This window comes from Athene cunicularia, assembly GCF_003259725.1.
Source record: "Athene cunicularia isolate RWA chromosome 2 unlocalized genomic scaffold, athCun1 chr2_part1, whole genome shotgun sequence".
Classification (NCBI taxonomy): Eukaryota; Metazoa; Chordata; class Aves; order Strigiformes; family Strigidae; genus Athene; species Athene cunicularia.
In genome coordinates this window covers 73,499,906-73,527,426 of record NW_020799095.1, presented here as the reverse complement: position 1 = coordinate 73,527,426, position 27,521 = coordinate 73,499,906, and the positions used below count along the sequence as shown (strand labels likewise).

The following is a 27,521-nucleotide window of genomic DNA, read 5'->3' as shown; positions in this document are numbered from 1 at the left end:
CTTCAAATCAGTTGGTTGTATTGAACAAGAGAAATCTTGCAAGGAGAACAGGTGCAACAGAGCCTTCTTCACAACATCAAACAAGAAGGTGTAACTGCTTACAATGAGTGCTGCTTTATTCTACAGCATCTTTAATAAAAGCTGTTGGGGTGCTCAGTCAGCAGAAGGATAAAATGTGACTTGATATCTTAAAGCCCCTCTCAGAGTTGGAAGAGCTTGTGACAAGATGTAAACCCCCCCTGTGCCTTGGGGGTTGGGAGCCTAGTTTCCTGGGGGGAACTCCCAACATTTTGCCCCATTGTCTTACTATATTGACCAAGGCGCTTGGCAAACCTTGATCTTGGGGTAAGTTTTGTACTGAATATATGCCTGTTTTCAGTTATAGCATTGAATAAATCTGTTATCTGCTTATGTGTCCAATCCAAAAAGTTCATACAATGGACCCATTTATAGGGCTGTAAAGATTATTTGGAAATAATGTGAAGCTTCATTCTAGAATCTATCCAGCAGTGTAGAACATGTGCTTGCTAAATAAGACTGGATTTAAGCATTTTATGCTTAGCTTTTTATGCACGTTTGCTCTTTTAATTCTGCTGAAGCAACTGGGATTTTATATACCATGTTTCGGGAAACAGAATTTTAAAATTATTCATATAATTTGAATTATGTTGTAAACCATGTAATTTTCTTTAAAGTCACAGTCAACATGGGAGCATATTTTGTACTAAAATGAGAAGGAGGCACAAGGGGAGAAGACTTTATAAAGATTTAAAAAAACCCAGGAGAAATGGTTGATTCTAACAGTCATCTAAACTAACTAAACAATTGAATTAATCTGTGAGTATCAAGAATTGTGTTTGGAGTAGTTATATGGCAACAGCATGAGTACTTAGGCATTTCTCCCTGTGGATAGTTTGCAATGGCTCTATACTATTCATTTAAAAGACATTTGCTTGGGAACAAAAGTATATTATTTCATATATCTTACAAGCCTGCAGAGGCTGAGAGTGGTTCAGAACCTATACCTTCATCTCTTTCCCAATGTCTGGATATTCTGTTTTTGAAAGCAAAGGTTAAGCACTGGAAATCCTTTGCCAGATGTCTATAAGTACCGTCATGTTACAGTTTCATTGTCATGAAGTTAGCTTTCCACAGGTCTCTTCAATTAGTTGATTTGTGGGTCTGGTCTTGTATCATTTTTTGTTCTTGCTGCATATATTCCAACGGCAACATGCCTCACTGGTAATGAAGGCACAGTGGTTGTCATACCTTGCTTGAGCTCATGACAGCAGAGTTACAGATCATGTCTCTGTGCAGCAAACCTTGGGTTTCATTGTGACCCCTGGCAGAAAACTCCCCGGTATGTGAGATGATGCGGAGCATTACATCTATTGACACTTCAAAGGGCTGCTTTTGGCCTCTTAAAACTGGCCTCTTTTTGGCTGCAGCACAGCACATCCCACCTGGGGTTCATTGATCCATTTCTTCTGGCATGTTGAGAGAAGAGACTGTGGTGCTGCCTTCCCAAAATGTGAGCTAGAGCCAAACTTCTGAGCGGTGGGACTCAGCTGTGCGAGTCATGCAGTGCTGTGACACAATAGGATGCTCCTGCAACTACAGCATTTCGGCAATCCAGTGAATGATGTGGCTCCACGTGGAGTTGCATCAACCCATTTGACAGGGTGTAACCTCCTGAGCCTGGCCTGGCACTGAAGAAAATACATCTTGTAACTGTCCTGTAGTGTGACAGGTTTGCAGTATCCAGAAGAGCAGAAACAAGCTATTAATCAAGGGCAGCTGCTATTTTGATCCTTAAACTAAGAAAGTGTTCTACTAATAGTGAGAAATCCCCTGGAACATTTCACCTTGTCTGTCCCTTTCAGCTTGCGTTAAATTCTGCAGGGTTGTGTTCTGTAAGAATAATTGCTTTCTGTTCCTTAATGCTCCTGATTTTAGAGAGCCTTTCTGTCACCATGTGTGCCAAAGTAATGCCGTTGTAACTCCTTCATCTTGGCATATAATTTCTCTAGTCTGAGTAATCTTAAGAGAATGCGGAAACCTGTGAGCCTGTTAAATTATTGGAAGCACTGGAAACATACATCCGAGTCGTCCAAAATCTCAGGTAATTGAGTGGAGGAATTTCTCAAGAACTGGTCATGTATTTCTTTCCAGAGAGCATGAAAGGATTGGTTTGTACCCATGAATGGTGTAGTATACTTCAGAGATAAGCCCATCAATATGCTACTTTGTGCACAAGTTTTGTCTGGTTTTAAAATTACAGTAGCTTTAGAGAAGGAGGATGCAGTTGGTTTGCATTTTTTTCCCTTTAGAGGTACAGTATTCATTATGAATAATTAAAAAATTTTCAATAGCTGCTTTAGCTGGCTGAAATGTACTTGAAAGGATAATTTTAAGACATTACAAAAATGTACATGTTTTATAGCCACCATACATCTTTGCATATAAATTAAATTAGAATTTTCATAGGATAGGTACTAAATTTAGGGCAGGCTCTTGGGTGCAGTTACACCAACAACAGTCTGTAGGACTCTTTTTCAACATTATCAGAACTGGCGGCAAGACAAAAGTGCACAAGATTCAGTAATAACAAAGTAAGGTTTCCAGGAAGTTTCTTGCCCTTCATTATTTCATGAGTTGAATATGACAGCTTTTATTTCCCTTCAAATATTTTCTGTATTTTGGCAAAATCCTAACCATGCAGAACCCAAGCATCTCTTTTCTTGTGCTGCATGTGCAGTGCTTATGTTCAACCTCAACTCTGTAGAGGCAGGATTGTTCTTTCCTCTTGTACAGAAAAGTTGACTTCAAACTATACTTGTGGATCACAGATTGCTGTTTTGATTTACAGTCTTCAGCCTCACAAAGTTGCAGTTGAAAGCCAAGATTATTTTTTTTTCATGGGCGGGTGGAAATGTTACACTGGTAGAGCAGATTATGCTTGCATCTTGCATCTTCATTCTCTTTCCTATCCCCCAGTGCAGAAGCTCAAGCAACTGTTATGGCAAGTCTGGGCATAGTCAAACTGAGCATTCAGATCTGACAGCTCCCAAGAACCTGAGTGCTTGCACTAAGCATGGAAAACTTGGCTCCACACAGAATTTCCAAAAGGGCAAGAGCTCTTCCATGTGTTCTTGAGAAAGAGATGTAAATATCATCCCTGAATAAGTTAATGATGCGCTAACCTAGCATATAAAGTTTGTGAAGTTGCCTTTAAGTATGCTAAAGACATTATGGCTTGAGAAATAAATTAGTGTCTGGCAAATTATATGTTTGCATGTAAAGAACAATAGTGTCTTAAACCAGAAAGTAGACTTATGGGAAAATCCAGGCTATGCACATTTGTGTGCTGCAGATGCTGTGATGAGGGCAGAGTGAAAATGGCCTAGAGCATATCTGGAAACTTCAAATGGAAAGATTAGCAATAAGTGCAGAGGATGATAGTGCGTAGGAGTACAGTGTAGGGCATTATGGAGACTTAAACTGAACAAATATAAAGACCTATGATCATCTTGTATCCCAATTATTTTCTTGTTGTCATTAGACAGAATTTGAGCCAAATTATCTGAGAGTAATGTGACTCTGAAAGTGTTACTAAACCCAACTCTCAGAATGGCTTTCTGGATAAATTCTAGTCTTTCTCCTCTTATGTTAGCATCTCTGCTTCTCAGATACGGAACCTTGAAGTAACCAAAGAGGAATGTTTTTCTTGGTCAAGAAAAATTTTCCTGGAACCAAGGAAGGTGAAGGCATTAGTCCAGTTTCCAGCAGAATCTGACATTTTCATTGGCATTTTTTATCTTATTTAGGGCATGAAATATTCCAAGAAGCAATTGGACAAACTGATTAAAAATTGAAAATGAAACACCTGATTTTGGTGCTAGGATCTGATTAAAAGTTATTGGTCTTATAATAAAGTTTACTGTTTGAGCGATGCTATTAAAGGTAAAATTGAATTTTCACCATAAAGTTTATATGATCATGTTTATTAACGTTGCTTTCCCTAGAGTCACTTACATTTTGTTTAAGTAAAATACATAAAAAGTTAAATACTGGTCTGGCTAGGTTAAGGCAGTTGTATGTTAAGGTCCTTTCCTTTCCTCATTACATTTTTATAAAGATCAAAGTTTCTGTATTGAAGGCCTACATTCAAGAAAACTTTGCAGTCACATCAAATCAGAGTGAAAATGGAATAGTTTTGCCGCTCTATAATACAAGCAATGCTTTCAGAACGCTCTGCAGTATAAATGTAAACTTCAGAAATTTGGAAGAAGTTGCAAGTATAAATACTGAGATCCAGATTAAAACATGTTTTACATTGGCATTGAGTGAGTCTTGTGCAAATATATAAAATAAGACCCACTTATTAAATATTTCTAAGTAGTTCTAGCCTATCACATAAAGAATGAGTCTGAATTCTTTGAAAATAAATCTCATGAACCAACACAATAATGTCTAAATTTTGAGCTATTGATAAGCTTGTGAGCTTCTTTTTTTTAAGTCCCCGATTTTTGTACTTTAAAAAAGGAACAAATTCAATTTTAAATTCTTTGCTCTCCTCTGCATCAAACCCTTGATTCTTTTCTATTTACAGCTTTTAACATAAGTTGTTAAATAAAACATTTTTTATTTTCCTATAGACAGGATCAAATGCATTTTGTTTCACTTGTGCACATTCCCTCCAGCTACACAGAAGAGGCTTGTGTGCAATGAATGCTTAACTTCAGTAGGCAAACTGAAACTTTTGATGCTAAAACTAAAACTCTAAGCATGTGTCTTTAAAGATGTATTTTAATAAAGAGGGTGCTGACTAAAACTGATGTACAACACCATCTCTTCCTGCTAAGAGGCACATGGGAGAGTCAAACTCCAACAGCTCGCATGGCATTGTGTGGAGTGTTTTGGTTAGATACAGCTATTTGACTTTGAATCCAGCATTTTGGACCACACACCTTTTGGCTTTGTTTTCCTTCTCTGTTTCTGACAAGGAAAAAGTTTTCCAGGCTGAGGGTGTTTTAGGGGGGCTTTTTTTGCCCCCCCCCCTTTTTTTTTTTTTTTTTTTTTACACTGGTTCATAATTTGACATACTCTGTTTCAGGGTTTGTGGAGCTGTTAACAATGTTTACTGCAGAAACTGGGACAGTGTCTCCTTTTTTCATTAGTAATTTTGTTTCTCCAATCAGTTCTGTACTGTTTCCTTCCTGAATGTGCAAAGGTGATGGAGGCTATAAAAAGCCTATTAGAGTGTAAAGAAGTGGGAATATAAAACAGTGATACAGATCTCCTTTGGAGCTTTGTTACCTGAGCGGTTTCTAAGATAGAGAGTAACAAGTTTCCCTTAATCTGCCCATTGGTTAGTCTATGAACTACACCTGGGTTCAGAGAAATATTAAAATTATAAATGTTGAAAAAAGGACTGGATTTTCCATGAGCTAGGAGAAACTACTGAGGGAGCGCATGAGAGAAGCTTGATGACCTACCTGCTGCACAAGCAAAACGACAGAGTCCCTGAGTGAGACAGGGCTGCTTTTTCATGCTAGAAGTTCAGCTGGGATGGAGAGCAACTGCAAAAGGGCCGTGGGCTTTAGGGAACACAGAATGAGGTGACACACATCCAGCTTTTTAATCCCTTGTTCTGGGTGACATGCTATTTGAAGACATGAAGGGGGGCAGGGGGAGGCAGAGTGTGTGAGGAGGTCACTGGCTGTTAACTATACTCCAAGGCCATTTGGGTCTGCGGAGGATCATGGAGGCTGTCCTGCGATGTGTAAACTAAGTCTTGGGCTAGAAGGTCAAATGGTAGGATCCTGTCCCAGGAAAAGTCACATTCCTGATTGAAGAGGTTCACTTGGAAAGAATCAGAGATGCATCAGTGATGAGACTAGTGCAGTAGCAATGGTATTTAGTGTCTGTAACTCTATTTAGTGTCTGTAATTTAAGGGATTAGGCAGTGTTGTTGTCTATTCCATGATCCATTTGCAATAGAGAACTAAAGGTATGATAAGCATGTCCATGTACTTATTTTGAAGCAGAGGTCTTGGGTGGTGCTATGAAAAATGAGGAATATTGTGAAAAGCCCTGCAGAAGATTATGGCAATAGGCAAGAATTTCTTAAGGTGCGATCTTTCAAAATATATACTGGTCATAGAGAAGAGGGTATGGAAATCAAACAGTGGTGTTGAGCAGAGTTTTATTAGTAAGAATACCAGTAGAATAGTCACTTGCATAAACATTTAAGCTGGATGGTCAAGCAGACACTAAACAATATGACAGCAGTCTTTCAGAAAGAAGTGCCAGAAGAGGTAGCATGGAACTCAGAAGATGAAGCTAGTCAAATTAAGCAGGCTGAGATAAACACACCAAATAGTAAACTGTTTTTAAAATAACTGCGCAGAATAAAGATGACCATTGCCTCAAATGGCAGGGAGGAGGCTCAAGGCAAGCGTTGACTCAGAGGTGAGAGGGAACTTAGCAGTATTGATTTTTATTTTTTTTTTCCCCTGTAATGGCAGGTAGACTTGTGAAGTTCTTCTCTGCTATGTGCCTTTGTGCTTATACTTTTGGTGCGCTGGCAGTGATCTCAGCTATCACACGTGGGACTGCATGGGTTATAGCTACCCTTGTCAAGTGAGCAGGGTTAAGCTCCAGGATGGGACTGGCTAGGTTCTGGCAGTTCTACGAGGCAGCGGAATGCTTTTGGTGGCTGGCCACCACAGCTCCTAAAAAGATGGTGGTGAGTCTTTTCTTCTGAAGGTTTGCATGACAAAAGATGAGGATTCAATAAATCTACCTTTATTTTTGCTGTAGAAAAGTCAATTAGTAATATTTTGATGCTCAGTATACCTTTCTGGAGAGCAGTATAGGTTTTCTCTCAATTTACAGCTGGTTTTTGTGCATTGATAACACTTCAGTTGTCAGCCCAACCAGGATGATTTACCTCACTGATAATGTATCATATAAATCATTGAAGGGAGTGGGTTTTTTTCATGTTATGGCAATGTGCCTCCTTACCACAGGTACTGTATTTCTAGTGATGCAGACTGAGCATCCGAACATTATTTGTAATTCCTTTTCTGATGCTGTTATGAATGTCTTTGTTTCTGCTTGGTTCACTTCCCTTTTTTTTTTTTTTTTTTTTTTTAATGTTCTCACTGTTCCCTACAGGTGTTTAGTATACTTTAAAAGCTGTAATAAAGTTGTCAGGTGGTACCTGTTCCTTTTCAATTAACCTAGCTTATTCATTTATTTATTTGTGTGGCTTTTCATTGTTCCTAGAGTACAGCAGACTATTTCAGAAACAGTAATAGTGTGGAAAAAAAAAAGTTTAAAATATATGAAAACTGAACTCCAGTGAACTCTGTGCATTATGTGTTTTGTTTTGCTGCTTTTTCATTAAGTTGCTTTCTAACCTTTTTCCTCTAACCAAACCCTTTAAAAACACCTTGGTGGAGTTTCCTTGTTTTATCAATTACAGACCCACTGTGATCTCAGCACTACTGTTAAAATAATGTTTTTGATAGAGTGCTCATTATTGCAAAAGTGACCTTTCTGCACTGGTAAAATTAGGGCAGTCTTGAAGGTCAGCATGAAAAATTCACTGAAGCAGCTTCACTTCAAGTTGACTTCTCCCTTCCTGGGATTAGCTCCCCTGGCTCTCGGCCTCTGCTGTGCTGTTTTAGCAGCAATCCAGCTCCGCTCCAAAGGAGCGCTCACAGCTGTAAGGCAGCAAAAGCTCCCTGATGCTGCACTTGAGCACTGCTTAGGGTTGCTTGATGTTTTAACTACATGTGACTAAGAGGACAACCTAACGCAAGTATGCTCAAGGAAAATGAATCATGCTTTGGCTGGGCAGTATTTGGTATATGCAATACAGATGACTGCAAGCCTTGGTACTGCCTGGGAGCCTTTTTATAGTATACTGGGCCCTAGTGGTGTGTCTCTATTGCAGAAGCTCAGGAGTGTGCTGAGTGGAGAGATGCTGAAGGGGGAAAAATACACTCTGGGAAAATGCCACTGCACAGTTACTCTGTAAACTGTGCAGAAACACCACAACTGTTGTGGCTTAGGCAGCCTGATAACCGTGCAGTCCCAGAGCAGATGTGGTAACTTTAACTAGAGGATCATTCTTCCTTCCCATGCCAGTGACCTTTTCCCTTTCCTCAGGTGACAACAGCAGCTTTTGCTTCTTCAGTCACTGGAAATGAATTGATTTTTCCACATCAGGCATTTCTGAGGGAGGAGGCTTCTAAATGTGAGCTGTTTGTGTGAGCCTGTTCCTCAGCTTCTGTTGCCTCTCATGCCCTGAAGAGGGGAGCTGTTTCTTCGTTATTACTTTTTTTTTTTTTTTTTTTCCCTCTGACTATATCAAGCAATAACTTTTAGATCCCGTTAATATTAAACCTTGTCTTTCCTTGCCATATACCTGGTACAGTTCTGTTTACTCATCTTGAGACTTGGATAGCTCAGAAAATATTCTACTTTCCTCCTTGACTAGATTTTAATAAAAGTAGTGTCAAATACCAACCATTTTCTGAATGTTTTTGCCTTGCAGGACCTTCTGGGGAAATAAAATTTCCCTTGTTTCCACCAGAGTTCTTGTATAACACTGCAGGTGGTCAGACATGGATCACGACTCTACTGTATGATTTTTACAGATGGTGTCTGGCTGAAATTTTAAAAATCTGATAAGAAAACTCTGTCAACGTTGCAGAACTCAAAATTCATTTGGAGTAATGCTAGCTTGAGCCATTGGCCCAAGGAAGCTTGGAAGTACTGGGAAGGCTGTTTCCAAAAATTAGTCTAAGAATTAGTCTTCCCGTTTTCTGAACGTCAGGAAGGCCCTGACACAGTTCTGGCACTAGCAAACAGAGAAGTTCCCTTATGCTCTACACACATCAATCATCTGAGTTAGATTACTAGTTCTTGTGTGTGTTACCTAGGTCTACCTTACCTTTGTGCTGCTGTCAGAAAATGCACCTCTCCTGCTGTGTTTTTTCCTTTCCCTTACCTTTAGACATGTTTATTAGGAAGCCTAATATTTACCCACTTAAGCAATTGGCTGCACATTAATTTTTTTAGTCCTAAATGCCAGATTGCCTGGACCCAGTTCACAGCTTACTTTCTTGACTTATGACCTTCACCAGGTTTTCACCACCATTTGGCTCCAGCTGTTCTTATAAAAAGAGACATTTAATTGCACCTTCCAGTCACCCTTAGGGCTTGAGAACACTCATCAGTTTTAATCATGTTTGCAGTACTCTATATAGAAGAGACAGCAGCTCTTAACACTTTGCAGTATAATGTGTTTTCAGCCCTATATTTATTGTAAGTGCTTATATGGCATTCTTACAGGATTTGAAAAAACATGTGGGAGAGGAAGGAATGAGATTGAAAACCGTGGTGGAGCTGAACAAGAAGTATAAGCATTATTGATAGGATAGGAGGAGAGGTGATAAGTCTTGTTCTGCAAATGCCGCCATCCTCCAGCTAGAGATCATTACTGTCTCACATCCATTTGTTTTGAGCCTGTCAATGGTATCTCCTCTGTTCTCTAGTGCAAGAGACTAAGTGTGCTATAGCTTTTTAGTGACACTTGGAACTACAGTGTGTAACGGTCTGTTGCAATCCCAAGATCTTACTCTTCATTAGTAATGGTCAGCTCAAACTCCTTCACTTTGTATGGAAAATTGTATATTTATGTGTGTATGCCTGAAAGTTTATACAAATGAGTTTCATATCTACATTAAATTATTTGACAATGTCCAATAACAGAGTATGATTAGACATTTCTGCAGTTCTTCAGAGTAAGCCCTCATCTTTACCTCCTTGAACAGTTTAATGTAGCAACAATCATATTCATTGTTTTCCTATTAACCACATTTTCTAGATTACTTATGAGCATATTGAACTGTCTAGCTACTTCCTTTAATGTCAAGAAGCAATTGATAACTCTTACTTTGTTTCCTGTTCTCATAAATAAATATTCATCTTTGAGATCTTCCCACGTCTCCTTTCAGTTGCCCAGTCTCTCAGGACCTTCCAGGTAGACATTAATCGAGCATCTTCTGAAAACTCAAGTGGACTATATTCACCAGATCCTTTTCTGTCCTTTTAGTACTCTTTTTTTGGTTGAGGCTGCTGCCCGCAAAGATTTTGTTTGGCAGTTTACAAGTAGCCCTAGATTTTCTGTATTTTCGTTGTCTGTATTTTCAGGTCTCTAAGTGCTCGATGCTGAGCTGTGCGATAGATGTGAAAAGCTTTGTGACAGAAAGGCCAGGTTATACAGCTCAGGAATCAAGCAGTTTCTCTTCTTTGTCCATAGCTGGTGGAACTTGGATAAATTCCCCTGTTCAGGGGGATTGCTTAAAACCTGCAGAAGGAGATGCTGGTGTCCGCACCCTGCAATCCAGCAGGATTGTTTAAAGCAGTATCAGTGGGAACAGTTCCAGGTTAGTCTCTGCAGCACAAAAGACCTACTGTGAGCCAGATCTGTGTCCAAGATGTATTCACATTATGCAAGTATTTCCTGTTCAAGATGACTATTAATCAAACCAGACAACTCTTTTACAGCAAAAGCTTTCTATAAAATACATATTTAGGACATGGCGTAAAGTTACTTCATAAAAACAATTGTTGATGGTTTAAAAAAAAAATTAAAAATTAAAAAATGAGGATTGGGGAATAAAAAGACTGCTTCTGGAAAGTAGAATGGCATTAGCTCTTGTATGATCTCATCTTCATGCTTTTCATGATTAATACTTCATATTTCTACCAGAAGATGACCTTGAAAGCAGGTTCTACAAGAAGGGGAACTTGTGCTTTTATTTCAGAGGTGCCTTGCTGAGGGTGTAAAGCATCCTGCATCGTGAAAGATAAGCTCCTTTAATATAACTTGGTGTCATGAAGTCCCATTACAAGATCTCTGCTAATAATATTTGGATATGGAAACTGTATTAGGGTGTGTCAGTTGCTTATAAATAGCAAAATGTACTTTCAGCCTGCAAGTGACTGGTGCTTTCCTCTTTCTGCACTGAAACACTGGATTTCAGTGAATAAAAGTTGCCTAGGCTGATGGATGACTGCTACATGGAGAGCAAAACAACCACTGAACTTAAAGGCATGAGTTTCCCCAGTCATATAATTAAGATTCCCCTAATTTAGAGAATGCATTGCACTTCTGAAGTGTCTTCTTATCAGGCTTTGTTGAACAAAACAACTGCCACTTTTCTGGAAGACTTTTTCTGTGCTGGGTTTCTCTTCTGTGCTCCAGCACTGGTGGTTGTGTAATGACTCTGCTCACTGAGCAGATTTCCTTGCACCCGCCAGCCCTGTTGCTCCCTTCTGTTGACACGGTTCTGCAGCACTTGTTTTAAAAATCTCTCTTTTTTTCTCCAGGATGAAGCTCATCTACTCTAGATCTGTCCCATCCTCCTCCCTCAGAAGGACCTTTATGGAGGTTCATGCTTGAAAGTATGATGAAGGGTTTCCCTTACACAGGGCATCTCATATTGAAGTACAGCTTCAGTCCTTACTGACAGTGAGGAGGTGTGTGGCTGAAAAAAGCGGAAGCTGCATCACCTTTCTGTTTCCTTTCCCTACCGCTGCTGTGGATTTCCAGGCAACTTAGATTTCTTTTTCTTTAAGTAGATGATTTCAAAGGCTCAGTCTGGGTGTTGCCTTGTGTAGCAGAGGGCGCGTGATGCAAATTCTGGTGAGGAAGGAAGAACAGCAGTCCTCAGGGTAAATAGCCAGTTGGCTACAGGCCACAGGGCTGTTCAGGTCTTAAAGTCTTGTTGGAGTTACAGGAATGGCAGAGCTGATATGTAGGATCATTTTTCTGAAACCGTTAAAGGAAATCCATCTATGCTTGCTACTTGACAGCTCGCTGGGAAGCGGAGTCAGCCAGCCAAGTGCACTTGCATGCAGACCTCAAATGTATTTTATGTTGGCAGTATTAATTCCGAATAGAGCAGTGTTACAAAGATGTATTTTATTCTTTTGAAAGTTATAGTTTAATCCATTCTTTAGGGATACTATGCTCTTTTTAAACTCCCAGCAGTGAGTTTTTACTTTCTATCTTATCTGAACAGGCTGCAGAAGGACCAGTCAAATGTCCAAACCTTACCCTGCCCTAATGCACAGTGACAGTGAGGTACTTATTAACTCATGTGTACTATGATTTAAAAAAATTTTTTTCTGAAGCAAAACCAGCACAAATTTATAATGAATTTTATAGAGGTATAAAATCAGAAAACTTTATCTATTCCTCCAAACAGTTCCCTTGCCTAGTTTTCATTTGAACTGGAGCAAGGCTTGATCTCTTCCTCCCACTCCTCCCCCCATCCAATGGTTATAGCAGAGATTTCCTCTAGTTAAGTGAACTTCAGATGGAGCCCACCCTCAAATAAAAATCCAAACATTTTGCTTTGTTTTGGGCAAAGGAGGCAGCGAGGCATTTAGGAGACAGGAGAAAGACAAATAGCCTTTCTAAACAAACAAAGGATAATTGCTCTCATAAATGTGGGTCCTCATAATTTAAGAGCAATAGTTTATATACTTGGTAAGCCTTATAAACAGAGAGGGGAGACAAGGGCCAGAATTGTGTTCAATAAAAGGTCCAACTCAACAAGGCCTTTGATTGTTAAATTGTGTATTTTGTGAGCCTCCGCCAAGTTTACTTGCTAGCAGTGCTGTGCTGTGTGTGCTGATAGGGGCACAAAGAAGCAAGCTCTAGGAGTTTCTCTGCAGAGTTGTAGGAGTTGGAGGGTTCTGTGGCAGAGAGAGGCACAAACCATCCTGTGGATGGCAAATCTCTGTTGTGGTGTGCAATGGGATATTTTGGGTTCTGCCGGTGGATGGTTCATATACAAATCTTAAATCTAGTATGTGTTTATAGTACAGTATATAGAAAACTGTGTGATGTATTGGACAGATGGTAGAAATCAGTGGTAAAAGCTTTAACTTCACCCTCACCACAGACCTCTGATAGTAGGTAACTCCATGTTTTAAGGGAGGCTGGTTAATTTACCTGTTTTGATTTCCCTTTTTTTTTTTTTTTTTTTTAAGTGACATCAAGTCTTTATAGGATTTCAAACAGTTAATGAGTGAATGTTAAACAATCTTCCTCTTGAATAGACTTTGTTGTGATTACTGATTTACTAGCAGAATCCCCATAGTATGTCTCAGCTTGGATATGTTCTGTCATAAAGGGTAAACAAAACTTGAACTGAAAACTGAAACTATTTCAAATAATGAACCTTCGGATTGCCAGGTTTTTCAGAGTTGCTTGCAATATGCTGATGATTCCAAAATGCATAGTACAGTGGTGTGTCCACAGAGTTGGATTTCAAGCCTGCTAGCATGTCTAACTTAAGGTGTTTGAGAAATTTGTGTTATATTATGCATTAGCTTATTTCCCAAGCACCTGCACTCTACTTGCTTTTTCTTTTTCTTTTTTTTTTCCTTTAAACTAGAACAAATTGTATCTGCATAAACAGATTTTGTCTGCTGAACTACTGTTACTGTAAATTTGGTCTCAAAAGAATCCGCTAAGACTTAGTTTGAAGTTTTAGAAGGCAAACATTCTTTATTGCAGCACTGGATGTATGGGGGATCACTCCACTTAACATGCATACGCAAAAACTAAAGTTCATCCTTTATATACCTTAAAGACATGAATATTCATACATTTTCCAAGAAGTCTCCACCTTTCTGCCAATCTACTACTTTTACATAATGCAGGTCTTGCAAAACGACAGTATGCATGTACAGGGGTCTCGGGTGGTCATCGGTGGTCATTTGGGAGGTTAGCTCCCTACTCCTTTTTCCCTTTTACAGTCATGAGTCGTTTGAGTACAGTTTCTTCTCCGTGGATGTTTCCCAGCTCTGTTGTTTGGCCAGGCTGTTCTTTCTTACCTGTCTTATTTGAGCATATATCTGTTCTTAAGGTTAGGGTATCTGTGCATTTTAATCACTCAGGCCTTGTTAAATACAGTTAAACATTGTTTGGTAAAAGAATTTCTTAATGTGCCCCCCCCTTTGAGACTTCCAGCTATACACAGCTGGGTACAACATAACCACATAAGATAGAATAGAATGCTTCTCTTATTACTAGTTGTTACAAGCCTCAACTTACAGGCATCAACTGCTTGCAGGCATCGCTACTGCCTGTGATGGTGGACAAGTTATGCCTGGCTCTGTCTCCATGATTTTTACTACTTGTGCTGGGCAACAACAGATTGCATTTCAGGTGCCGTATTTGAATGCTCGGAGTAGTAGAGGGACCTCAGCACAGAGAAAGATGCATGGCAGGGTGAGCACAGCTATTAGGTGTATTGCTTACTGTGGTTTCCAGTTTGACATATTTTGCATGATCTCCATGGAATATCTAACACAGTTGGGTTGGTGGCACCATGTGGTCATGCCAACCTATAATATTCCTTTAGGAAAGAAATCTTTCTGCAGCTCTGTGAACCTCTCTTACCTTTAATGTTCCAGTACCAGAAGGTACAATTTCAAGGAAACAGACCTATTCTGCTACCAGGCTGAGCTTGCCATCTGAGAACTGCTTCTCAGGCTCCTAAATGATTATTGGTGACTAATTAGATGTGCTAGAAGTAAGCTGCCAATGGGGAATGCAGGGGGCAGTTAATATTTTAGCATGCTCACCATTGATTTAAGTCATTTAGGTGCCTGTCAGCTGCTTTGAGAGCATGGGTGTCTCAAAGTGCCCTAGGGCTCCTTCGTTCCTTCCCTGTTACCAGGATCATGTAAGTGGCAGCTGCAGAGCCGGCCGCTCAGCTCTGATGCATGCTGTGCCTGGTTGTGTGTTGAAGCTGGAGAATGCTGATGTGAGTGTACTGATGGGGAGCATGAAGCCAAGCAGCTGAGATGTCCTGTTAACCTGTCAGAGGAAGACAGAATACAAAAGAAGACAGGCAACTTACTTTCTGTAAGTGGTGAATCTGTCAGATGCAGCAGCATCAGGTCTGTTGCTAAGCTTCTTAACCACCCTGACTCATAAAACATGCCTAGATGTCAAAGCACATGCTGGGGAAAGTCTTAACAATACATTTGATGCAGTGTTTCTTTTGGATACAGCCTTTTGAAAGAAGCAGAATATGAGTTTACATCAGTCTTGCCAAGACGTCCAACAGCATCTGAGTTCCTTGTAGGTTAGTGCAATAGTTACAAATGCTTATTTTACAATATGCAGTTAACTATTTCCTAATCAAGTTTCCACTGGTTAAAACATAAGACTAATCGTTTGGCTTCATCCCCTGGCTCCACTTGTCATTATCTGTATGACACTTTTGAGATCATATTGTGCAGTGGAATTGTGAGTTTTAACAGAGGGCACACAAAAGGGAAATGAGTGAAATGGCAGCACTTTTACACTGTCATACTGATGCCATCCTGGTGCACATGGTGTCCTCTGAAACCATTGTGCTTACCATAATTTGGGAACTTGTCCCATTGCTGCAGCATGTCTCCCACAGCTACAGATGCCCCTGGCTCTAGGCTGCGCACCACATTTCCCATGGTTGGGAGATCTGGACTTGCATTAGTGCGTCCCCAGGCTTCATCACCCTGCTGGCTGGATTGGAGCTCACCTGAGGAACAGATAAAACCAAAAATCATTCATGGGGTTTATCATGTCTGTGCTTGTGCCACTCTGCTGAAGGAGGAGACATGTTTAATAAGGAGGAATTCAGTTAAAACATGGGTAGGAGCCTGGAAAACACTATCGTGTAGTTGTGCCTCTCATAGGTTAGTACAGCTCAAAGTAGTATTACTCCCAGGAAAGCAAGAAGGGCCATTGCCTGGTGGCTGAGATACAGGGATGCACTGGAAACACACTGAAAGCTGTTTCCCTTGTGTTGTAAATTTGCAGTTACAATATTTCAGTAGCTTGGAATCTCTTAAAGTTTTACAGCTCATATCTATTTGTTTTCTGAGCAGTGCTATCACAAAGTGTTTCAGTTTTAAATATAGCAGATGGAACCTTTGTAAGCACCCTTTATTGTAAGGGTATATCAAATGTTTATCAGAAAAATATTCTGTGGCTTAACTAAATTAATTTTTAATTAATTTTAGCATAATAAGCTAGATTTAACTCAGCTTAAAAATTAGTCATTACCAGTGTGCCTCTTCTTTTTTTTTTCCATATATATGTAATTCTTCAAAGAAACTCATCTATTGTAGTGTGCCAATTCCTGATCTTATATATTTTAAAAGAAAAAATGAAAAAAGAGAGAGAGTTAATAGGGTAAAATCCTCCTGGTTTTAACTGAGTGATTGGAGTATCCTCATAAGGAATTTGACATCTTTCTCTAGAAAAATGTTTTAAATAATTTATTTAATTGTCTTTAGTTTGATTTCCTAATGATTTTAGTTGTATATTATTACGTTTTCCCTAGCACAAACTTTTGTAAATGAAAGGTAAGCTTTTCATTCAGTCATAGGACTTCTGTGGTTTCCAGTTCTTTCCATACTTAGTAAGAAAATTCAGAGCTGCTGTTTCATTTTTGGCCATCTGTAATTATAGTAGTCTGCCTTTAGATATAGCCAAATACAGCTATATGTGGAAATAACACACGTGTATGTATGGAGAGATAATTAGATTATACCAAGGTTGTGATTCCCTGCTGGAGAACCTGAGTCTGAACCAGCTACAGCCCTTGCCAAGGCAGAACATGATCCCTTGGTGCAGGTGTTCAGCATCTCCCTGTTGCTCCAGTATGTAGTGCTACTGGTGCTCCCCAAACACACAGTCAGATCTAGGTTGCTTTTGGAGTTTGTCCACACCTTTTCTAAGCAATGTCTTGTTGCAGCTGGTTAAACAACACTCTTTAATCCCTAGCTTTACTTTGAAACCCTTGTCGACACCTGCTGTAAATCACTTTTCTCATCCTTAAGAATATAACAGAAACAAACAGCAGTGAGTGATGAATCACAGCCATGTGCTGCAGTGCAGTACTATTCCGTTCACATAGTTTAAACTAAAATTAGGATAAAAGCAGTTTAAGAATGATATGAAATTAATCCTTAGTCAATGAACTGCACATTTGGGATCAGTACCAGTAATGTCACAGATAAATCACATCACAGAACACTGAATAAATGTTAATAAACACCTACAAATAAACAGCTTTAACTGATCCCCAAAAGTTCTTGTCTCTCACAGGTACACACACACATGTTCTACCAGCATGAGTGGGTTACAATCACCCCCTGCCTCGTCTGTGGCTGGGCCCATGTTCTGCAGGAGATGTAGGTGCTCTCACCTCAAGGGCCCTGTGCTGCTTCTTGCAGCTGGTGAGGCAGCACCCAGGAGCTCACATGCACCCCATGAAGTGTGGGTCTCTGCCTTCAGCGACCTGCCTGAAGGCAGACAGCTCATGGACTGCGAGGCTGCTCTATCTGGCTGATGATTTTCTTCCTCTTAAAGGTTACTGGAGGGTGATGACTTTCTTCCCTTTTAACATGATCAATTTTGGGAAGCACCCTCTGGTTTTATGCATTTTTCACACATGCACACCGCAAATTGCTCACTCAGGTTCTATCTTAAAAGGCGGTGATACCCCTGATCATTTGCCAAGGTTGCCATCATTGTGTGTTCCTAGATCTCATTTTGATATCAGCAGTAATCTCATGCTGCACGTGCAGGGTGTAGAAGCACACCCTCTATCCATACCTTTATGTACAGCAAGACTGCTAAATGCGCTTTAAGTGTGTGTGGTAAGTTTGCCTTTTGTTTTTGACATTTTGGAGTTTTTCTGTAAACAAAAATCTAAATTCCCTTCAAAGATCAAACAACTGTTCGCAGAAAGGCTGCTGAGCTTGCTGCAATGTGCTGCAGGCAGATGGGGCTTTGTTGTGTTACAAGGATGTAAGCGATTTGTCAAAGGAGCAGGCTATGGCAGCTAAAATAGCTTATTGTGCATGAATTATTCCCCAGATACGGCTACACTTGCATGAAACTCATTATGCTCAGTAAGAAAGACTCAGTAGCATCACTGGTGAGTGCTGTATATATATAAAAAGTAATGAAGAGATGTGACCAGTTGGCTTGGGTGTGCCGGAACCATGGCTCAGTCCCAAGGCAGGCATCCCACCTTTGTTTTGGAGGAAGGAAAAGCTGATGTCCATGCCTCATGATCAGCCCTCGTGGGTGGAGGCACTGCATGCCTCTCTGAAGCCTTTTCTTATTGTGTGGTTTTCAAATGGCTTCTGGATGTTTTATAACATAGAAGATCACTTGGGAATGTAGACTTCTTCCAGAGTTTATGAAATAGAGATTTCAAAATCAACAGAGGCCATTTGGCGTAAATTCCTGTGAGACAAATATCACTTCAGCAAGGTATGTGTTTGCTACATCATTTCAGTAACCTTAAAGCCTTATCAAAAGCCTTATAAGGTGTTTTACTTAAAAAGGCAGGATGGTCAAGACCAGGTTTTGTTCAATAAGGGGTAACATTCAATAAGGGGTAACACTCCATGTGAACTGTGCAGTCTGTGCATCAGCCTTGCACTCTGCTAATGTGGACCCTGGGTACAGACGCCTTTCTCTAAAGTATGAGCTACTTTCATCCTGGGGTTTTATGCATTTAAATCACAGCCTGATGCTGTAGTGACAGAATTCAAATACTGCAAAAGCCATGTGTGGTGTGGCTCAGGGGAGAGACAGATCATTGATAGCTTGTTTTCCATTTCCATGTTGATGTACAGGCATCCCATTTCAGCAGGCAGTGAACAAAAGACCCATTTCATGTGGTATGGAGAGAGAATTTAACTCCCGAGATTCAAATGGAAGGACTTCAATCCTCTAAGACTAGAGAGACCTCTGTAAGACACAAGCTGCCATGTGCACTCCTGTCATTGAAAATCTCCTGTTTCAGAAGGAGCAATGCGTTTGTCACTTCTGTTTGCTTCCATGTCCCATGTCAAAAGTCAATCCAAACTGAACAAGAGGGATGGCTTGTGATGCGGACACCTATTCCCACAAACAAAAGGATGATCAGGAATTGGCAACAGTTTTCACTGTCTTACAAACTGCATAAGATATTAAATAGTGAAAGCTTCAACATTTTGTACTAGTTCTTGAATCACCCGCAGGGCTACAAAAGTATTTTCCTGAATTGTGTGTAATACTACTGCTTTGCATGTGGCTCACATGTTCTGTAAATGGAATTAAAATGAAGTAGCAAGAAAATGTCATTATAACTGCATTATAGTACCTTGGTGGCCTAATGTTTGCAATCTCATCTCACTTCTTAATTCAGCATTTTTCATACTGACACTTTCTCAGTGTCATGTTACTTACTATGCGTGGTACGTGCTATAAATAGTCACAAATTCAGTGGAGTGTAGCTCAGTATAATGAAATGAGGGGAATACTTTCCAGGCAATTACTGATGTTAGAAAAGTCTCTTTGCCACAAATAGAACAGAGTGAACAAACCTGGCAGTGTTTCAGATTTAGCATGGGGTGAGGGGAGTCGTGATCCTGTGAGATGCTGACTGCTCTGAACGTACAGTAGCCACTGCTACTCTGCACATCCCAGGATGTACTCGGTATCCAGTTACTGCAGCATCAGTCTCTTTGCTTGTAAATCCAGTGAGCTGGAAAATGTGAAGTCACTGAGGGTTTCTAAAACATTTCCTAATATAAATTCTTTTTACCTTCTCATTAGAAGTTTTAAGATGTGACTTTGTGATCTCTCTTCGTTGGCTGTGCTCCATGTTTCCAAATTATACTGAAAAATGCTAGAAATACATTTGTATAAATTTCTGTGTTAGCCTTTTGCTTGAAGTCTTGCGCAATTAAGAAGGAGAAGATGAAGTCATTGCTATAATTTGTCCACACAAAACTTCAGTACCTAGTGGAACTGTAGCACGATGTTAAATACCTTTTCTAGAACCCAAAGCTCATTACATGTACCTTAATTTAAATCACATATCATATAAACACAACCTTATCATCACTTTGCAGCTTAAATATAATACTAGTACACCAGTTGGACACTGTTTTGCTCTCTCTGCAGTTTAACAGAGCATAACTTTCACCCGTGCTTTGTGTCATCTAGTCTGACTTCTGAAGCTGGTCTTAGAAAGAAAAGCGTCAGTTGAACTGAAGGTAGTCTGAGTGTAATCTGAGTGTGAATTCACTAGGACTTCAGTGCCAGTTTTGTAGTTCAGGTGGTCGTTGTCCACGGGCTTAACATAGTGCATCCCACTGTAGCCTCTGCTCTGCAATGAAGAAGAACACATGCTGCTTTTTCTACAGCATGAAGAAAGCCTAACAATGGAGTGTGCTGCTCCGGAGTCCCAGAACTGAGGCCAGCAAATGCTTTCAAACTCAAGTTGTAAGTTACAAGGATCTTCAGTATATTCATTATATTATAGGCAAAAAAAGAGAGCATCCTGAGGAATTTCCACTGAAGTGCAGCAGTCTTATCAGCCCACATGAGCAGGGTTTAATGTGCTTCTGTGGATCATGTACATTGCAGTAAACTTCATCCTTTTTTTTTTCCCAAATTGGAGAATATTCTGTATATTATGAATCAGGAGTACAAAATCTGTAAACAAGTGCACTGAAACAACCTTGGGAAAGTTGTAGCAAGGGCACTGCTTCTCAGCACAGTGTATCTCTGCCAACCAGATGGAAAAGAGTGGCACAGCTTCACTGATGAAAATTACTATTGATTATTCACTGTTATTATGTCCTTTCATTTTTCGTGCACCCCAACAAATTCTTTCAGTAAGAGTTATACTTCTCTGTTTTAAAAAAGCAAGGATGGCTGACAAATCAGGGTAGCTGTTGATAAAAGCTGGGAAAATTCTTGGGTCATTTTGTCTAAACAACAGCTTAAAGCAGAATTTTCCTCATAGATGAATTCCTCTACTGTTGTGTTTTGTTTTGTTTTGGTTTATCTCACTGCTTCCTAGAAAGCTCTAGATGTCAATCCCAACTCACCCTCTTGGCAGCCTGTGCCTTGACCTAATTGTGTACTGTGTGATAATTTTTAACCCTCAACTACCATGTTTTTTCTTAGTCTCAAACTTTGTAACTGCTCCTTCTTATGTACCTTTTCAAGTACAGTAGCCTTTTCATTGCCTCTGTCTTTTTTCTACATACATTGTAACTAATGGTATGTATTAGCATATCCTTTTCAGCTACACGGGTCAAGATCACTTAACCTCTTCACTCAGAGTTTCTGAATTAACACAGTTATTTTGACTTTTTCATGAGGGGTTGATATACTTTAATTAGGCATAATTTGTTCTTCTGTGCAAGGCCTCAAAGAGAAGAGGCCTAGTGGCTTCAGTTGAGTTGGTAATCACAAAATAGTTGAGTTTAGAAGGGGCTTCTGGAGATTGTCCAACCTCCAGCTCAAAACAGGGCCAAATACATGATGTTGCCCAGGACACTGTCTTCAAGGATGGAGACTCCACACCTCTCTGGGCAACCTGATCCCATGTTTGACCACTCTTACCATGGAAAACTTTGTTTAAATAGAAATTTCCAGTATTTCAATTTGAACCTACCATCTCTTGTCCACTTACTAGATACCACTGAGAAGAACCTGGATCCATCTTCTTTACACCCTCCATTCAGGTATTTATACACATTGATAAGATCCCCCTGAGTCTTCTCCTCTCCGTGGTAACCAGTCCCGATTCTCTCTGCCTCTTCTCATATGTCAGATGCTCCAATTCCTTGATCATATCTGTAACATTTCTCTCTAGTATGTCCATGTCTCTCTTATACTGGGGAGCCCAGAATTGTATAGGCATTCCAGGTGTGACCTCACCAGTGCTGAGCAGAGGGGAAGCATCACCTCCTTTAACCTGCTGACAACATTCTTCCTAATGCAGCCTAGGATGCTCTTGCCCTTTGTTACAGTGAGGACACACTGCTGGTTCATATTCAACTTGGTGTCCATGAGAACCTTTTCTTACAAGCTGTTTCCAGCTCATTGGCCCCCAGGCTGTGCTGGTACATAGGGTTATTCTCTCCAGGTACAGGACTTTTAATTTTGCCTTGTTGAACTTTGTCATGTTCCAGTCAGTCCATTTTTCTCCAGCCTGTCAAGGTCCCTCTGGATGGCAGCACGACTGTCTGGCATATCAGCCACTCCTCCCACCTCTGTGTCATCTGCAAACTTGCTCAGGGTGCACTCTGTCCCATTATCCAGGTCATTAATGAAGAGGTTACATGTTATTAGCCTCAGCAACCAGTGGTGACTGGCTTTTGGCTGGACTCTGTGTCTTTGATGCCCTTTGAGCCCAGCAGTTTGGTCAGCTTCTGATCCACTTATCTAGTCTGTACTTTACCAGTTTGTTTATAAGGAAATTATGGGAAACAATGCTTATATAATAGCTTAAGAGGATTTTTTTACACACAGATCATTAACTTTATGTTCAAGTAAACCTGATATTATCTGTCTTATGTGATGAGGGTACTACTGGAAGTTTTGAGGTAGACTACTTTTCCAGTGAATTCTAGCCAAAAAGTTCCCATCCATCCTACGGGTACCAAAAGCCAGTGCTGAGATTCAGGGAATTCTCTGGACTGGGGGCAAATGCAGCAGAGCAAGTATCCCTTAAACCATTTCTCATTAACAGCTGTGTTATCAGCTGGCAATATTTGCCTGCCTGAGCTTTAACGTTAAACAATGAGGGTGATTGTTTATCATCTCAGTCTCTGAACAGGAGAATCAGGCACCTGTTGAGATGAAGCTTGAGTTGGTGTAATGAAAAAAACAAACTCTTCAAGACCCCCATGATACGAGATCAGATTTGAAGATGCCTGGAACCATAGTGCAAAGGTTCGTATGGTGCCTGTTTGAACGTGGGACTCAAACTCCATGTGCTCTTTGCAGGAGGTGTATTAGAGTTAATTCACAGAATGACAGAATGCTTGAGGTTGGAAGGGAACTCTGGAGGTCATTTGGCCCCAACCTCCCGCTCAATCAGGGCCACCTAGAGCAGGTTGACTGGGACAGTGTCCAGACAGCTTTTGAGTATCTCCAAGGTCAGAGACTCCACAGCTCCTCTGGGACACCTGTGCCAGTGCTCGGTCACCCTCACAGTAAGAAGTGATTTTGAGGGACCCTCCTGTGTTTCAGTTTGTGCCCACTGCCTCTTGTCCTTTTACTGGGCACCACTGAAAAGAGACTGGCTCCTCTTCCTGTACACCCTCCCATCAGGTATTTATACATATTGATGAGATTGCCCTCCCAAGTTCACTTTTTTCTTGGGCTTTTTAAAGAAAAGGGCCTTTCTCTTTTGTCAAGATGTTAAATATTTTGTGATTCCAAATGCTGTTGCTGTCCTGTCTTTAATCTACTCCCCAAGATATCGCCATAAGCTGGTGTTACTGAGGATAAATGTGAAATTGCATATAGAGCTAGGAATCGGTGATGTTGTTTAATATAATTAGGTTAGGTTAATATGAAAAATAAGAAGCTGAAGGATTTAGGTAATGTCAGAGATCTTGCTGTGCATAGTAACTCTTTCAGTGGTTGTATATTTGTAAACGTCACATTTTCTTTTTCCACATACTGATTTTGATTTAATGAATTCAAAATGATATTGAAACAATGTGAGTAATTTTGTTTATCTCATTTCAGTAAATTGAAATCACAATGAACTGAGAAGGAATAATTACAGTCAGTTAATATTTTATGCACAATGAGGCAATTATTTATCATGGCATTCAGTAGACTGGGAAGTTATTGAAGTTGCCATAAATACAGAGTGCTGAATTCTTGATTTACTTGCATGTATGTACATCTGATACTCCTCAAATGTCAGAGTACCATATGCTATTGCATATAAATAGCAATCTGCAATTTATACATCACAAGTCACAGACACAGCAAGTGGGACCTCAGACGGCAGGGCCGGGTTTCAGAGGATGGCTAATGCACTGCTTTTGCAGTTGTAAGTACCATCTGTTTTGACACAGCCTGGGGCTGCTTCACACTGGTGGTCAGGAATCCACGTAACTGCGTGCTTTTGGGCATGAGCCAGTTACATTTCTAGTAGGAGAAAGCTGCCAGTGGCCACGTCTCTTTCCCAGCTTAACTCTCAAATTTCCCCTAAACAAAATTTTAATTCTTGTTGTTCTGAATAAGCACTATGTGCTTGCTCAGTGCATTGTTGTATGAATTTTGCGTGTGTTTGTAGCACAAGAGGGGACTGCTGTCTGTCACTCCAGGGCTGTTACAGCAATGAAGTCTTATGAAAAAAACTCAGTTTAGGTATCTTTGTTGGAGAGGTGTTGGATAAGTTAGATTTCTCTAGTGTCCTGGGTTTCCTCTTTGGAGACCTACATTTCTTTTCTCTCATGCTTTCCAGAGTGTTCCTCTCACACGCATCCCAAAGGCAATTTTTTGAGAACTGGCTTTGGCCAGGTTTTTGCTGAATTTATTCCTTTGTCTGTAAGTGTAGTGGTAGCATTGTGGATTTGTAAGAAATGTAAAACTGTGCATTAAGTCAAGTTTTCTATCATTCCTTCAAAAAGCCCTGGAGACTAGCTTTACCTTCTCAGTTTGGCCACATGTCAAAGGAGAGGCGGGGTGCAATCCTAGAAATGTGTTATTTGCCCACAAAACGAGAGAATGCTTGCCAGGATGCTAGCAGGTGCTATTGAAGGAATCTTATTCCTGAGAAAGAAAATAAACTTTGGAAACTGAAGTGTAGATGAATCTGAGCTGATCGGGAGCAGGTGTTGCAGGTCAGCCTTCAGTTACACTTTGCACAATTCTGCTGATTTTCTGTAATCTGTGTCCATCCTACAGACCAAGGCAGGGCTCTTGATGGAATCCTACCTAGTCTGCAAAAGCATTATTCTAGGATTAAACACCTCTACTGATTTGTAAAGGCTCCTCGGTGCAATTCTTCTACAGGATTGAAAAGAGCTCACCAAGCTTGCTATGGAGTAAGCAATGACATGTTAACTAATACAGAGAAGGTTTGTGTTCTCTTTTCTATTGGCAGGATTTTTTGTTGTTGTTTTATTATTGCTCCCTTACTGATAATTTAGCTGGTCGTGGGATACATCATCTGCTTTGACGTACAACTCTTCAGCTGGGACAACGGGTGGGCACTTGGAGGTATCTCACAGGACAGTCCAGAAGGAGCTGGACTGACCCAAACTGAGCTGGCACTGGTTTTGCTTTCTCATTGGGTTTTGCATGTTTGTTTCTATTTTTAATCTAGAGGCCTCTTCTTGTGCTAGGTATAACTCTGTTCTGTAATTTGGTGGGTTGTATCTTCCCAGATTATCAGCAAAGGCTTTTTTTACAAAGCCTGAATTTTTTTTAGGAAGGATATTTGGACTATTCTAAATTACACTGATTTAATGAACCTTTAGCATCTGAACTTAAGTGTTAGAGCACAACTTTGTGGCTTTAAATCTCTTGCTACTGTTCCTTCTTCTATTTAGCCTATTGCTTACCAGTTATTTCTTCAGTTCTGGAGGTGATATCCTGGATCTCTTGTTAATTCAAAAGTCAATCATTTCTGAAAGTTGTGCCCTTTTAAAATGCCAGTATTTGATAATGAAAAACAATGTTATTTTACACAGTTAATTCACTTTTGGTGAATATGCTGGAAACAGTCATTCTTGGGGGAATTATTTGCCATAGAGTTTGCTACCAACTGGATGCAAGTCATCTTGATTACACAACAAAGTGATTATATTGTCAGCTTTTCCCAGAGGCAAGCATTCCTTTGCTTTGTATATTATTTTCTGTTTAGAACAACACAGATCTACCAGAGCTACATTTGAGGGTTCTGCAGATTCTCTTGGTCTTGATCCACGTGAATAACTGAGGATTTTGAAAATGTTTTCATCCCATAAATTTATGTCTATCAGCTTATCTTGACATTCTATAATAATGTAAACTGATACATGTTTTATTTCAAATTCTTCCATGTTTGAGAGGTGAAATAGTGGAACAGCTACTCCTGACTGGAGCAGCTGACGATTTCTGCATTTTGAAATTGGGAGACATTAAGTATTTGTTCCGGTTTTCTATATAAATTGCAAATATACGTTTGCATCAACACAAACTTCATGTCAGCATATCATTCAAAGTCAGAGTAGTGTATGTTTGCCCCAGCTCAGTGTCGATCTAAGTGACTGGTTCTGACCACATATGTATAGCTTGAGACCCAATATTGAGCAATGTGCACTCTTCTTACCTACACTTATGTAAAGTGGGTTTTAAAAGAAAAATGAAGATCACTGCATAAAGAAGTGGAACACAGAAATGTAGAACTTGCATAGTCAGGCAGAAAAGTGTTTTACCTGACAAAATTTTGACCTTGGAGTACGTCAGATTAACTCAAAGAAGGGGCAGAATTTAGTTGTAAGCCTGTTTCACTGAACCAGGTCGTTCTCTGAATGAATTGGGAAGGTTTTTTGTATTCTCCAGAATGGAGTTTCTGGGTTAATTAAGACTTTATAACAGCTTGTCAGGTGGGGATAGAGACATGGTGGGAGGCTCTTTAGTGTGACTTTGAAATTAAACTTGCTATCTTTTTGTTGTCTTATTTATCTTAAGCATTTTTATAGATGCATATAGAAGGTGCTTATATATAAGCATCTTGTTAATGCTTATTTCCATTTTAACCACATTGGTTTGCACATTTCAAAGCAATGCATTGAACAGCAAAGAGCCTATCACCATAGGCGTGGTAATCCTAAAAATGGCAGATGATGAAATGCAACTTGTCCAGCCCATTGATAATCCACTCCTGAGAACCCAGCAGGACACAGGATGCCTCTCTTCTAGGTGGTGCAGGTTACGTTGGGAGGTGGTAACTCAGGATTTGGAGGAGGTGGATAGGAGGTTCTTCACTGACTGGTGGGTTCATCTACATTAGCATATTCAGATCCAAAGCTTACTTTTGAAACAACTCTTCCCTTAGTCCCTGCTTACCGTGTTTTAGTAACCACCACAAAGTGTATGAACCCACTTACTCTCAGGTGAAACTAAAGCAAAAAACAGCAAAAAATATGTTCTGGCAGGACACCTAAAGCACCAAAGGCACAACCCCTATGGAACATTCAGGTTTGGGGATGAAATTAGACATTGTTCAAAAACTAACACCCACTTCCCAGGCCTGTGGATGTTGGGTTTCTCAGCAGTAACAGTTTTGCTCCACAGAGCTCCTCTCTCTGGGCTGTACTCCTTGCTAATGCAGATATAAACTAGTTCAACTGGAGGAGCTCCCTCGCATACCACAAGGAGTTGGGAGAGGATCTGACCTGAAGGGCTTTAAAAAGGGCTTGTACTGAAGAGTGTATGGAATTAATTTTGGGGTAAGATATTTACTGAACGTGGAAAAAATGCACCATCCCAACAATGATGCACTGACATGCTTTTCTCAGAACTGAGGTCCTAGTATCATCAGTGGTACTGAAGGCAAAATTTAGATGCTTTGACTCCATAAATAAATAGGTGTATTACTTTGTTCCTCCCCCCC

At 40.1% G+C, this 27,521-nt stretch overlaps 1 protein-coding gene across 2 annotated transcripts in view; it reads left to right on the top strand.

Annotated features, from left to right (window-relative positions):
* The window catches only part of FBXL7 (F-box and leucine rich repeat protein 7), a 147,201-nt gene that overhangs the window by 103,865 nt on the left and 15,815 nt on the right, over positions 1-27,521 (top strand). The window contains exons 1-2 of one of the 2 annotated variants that reach the window (XM_026843433.1): positions 22,256-22,261; positions 24,997-24,999. The exons of the other annotated variant lie outside the window; for it this stretch is intronic. The gene's annotated coding sequence lies outside the window, so the exon portion shown is untranslated. Of the gene's footprint in view, positions 1-22,255; positions 22,262-24,996; positions 25,000-27,521 lie in introns of those variants that run through there. 2 annotated transcript variants of the gene reach the window in all.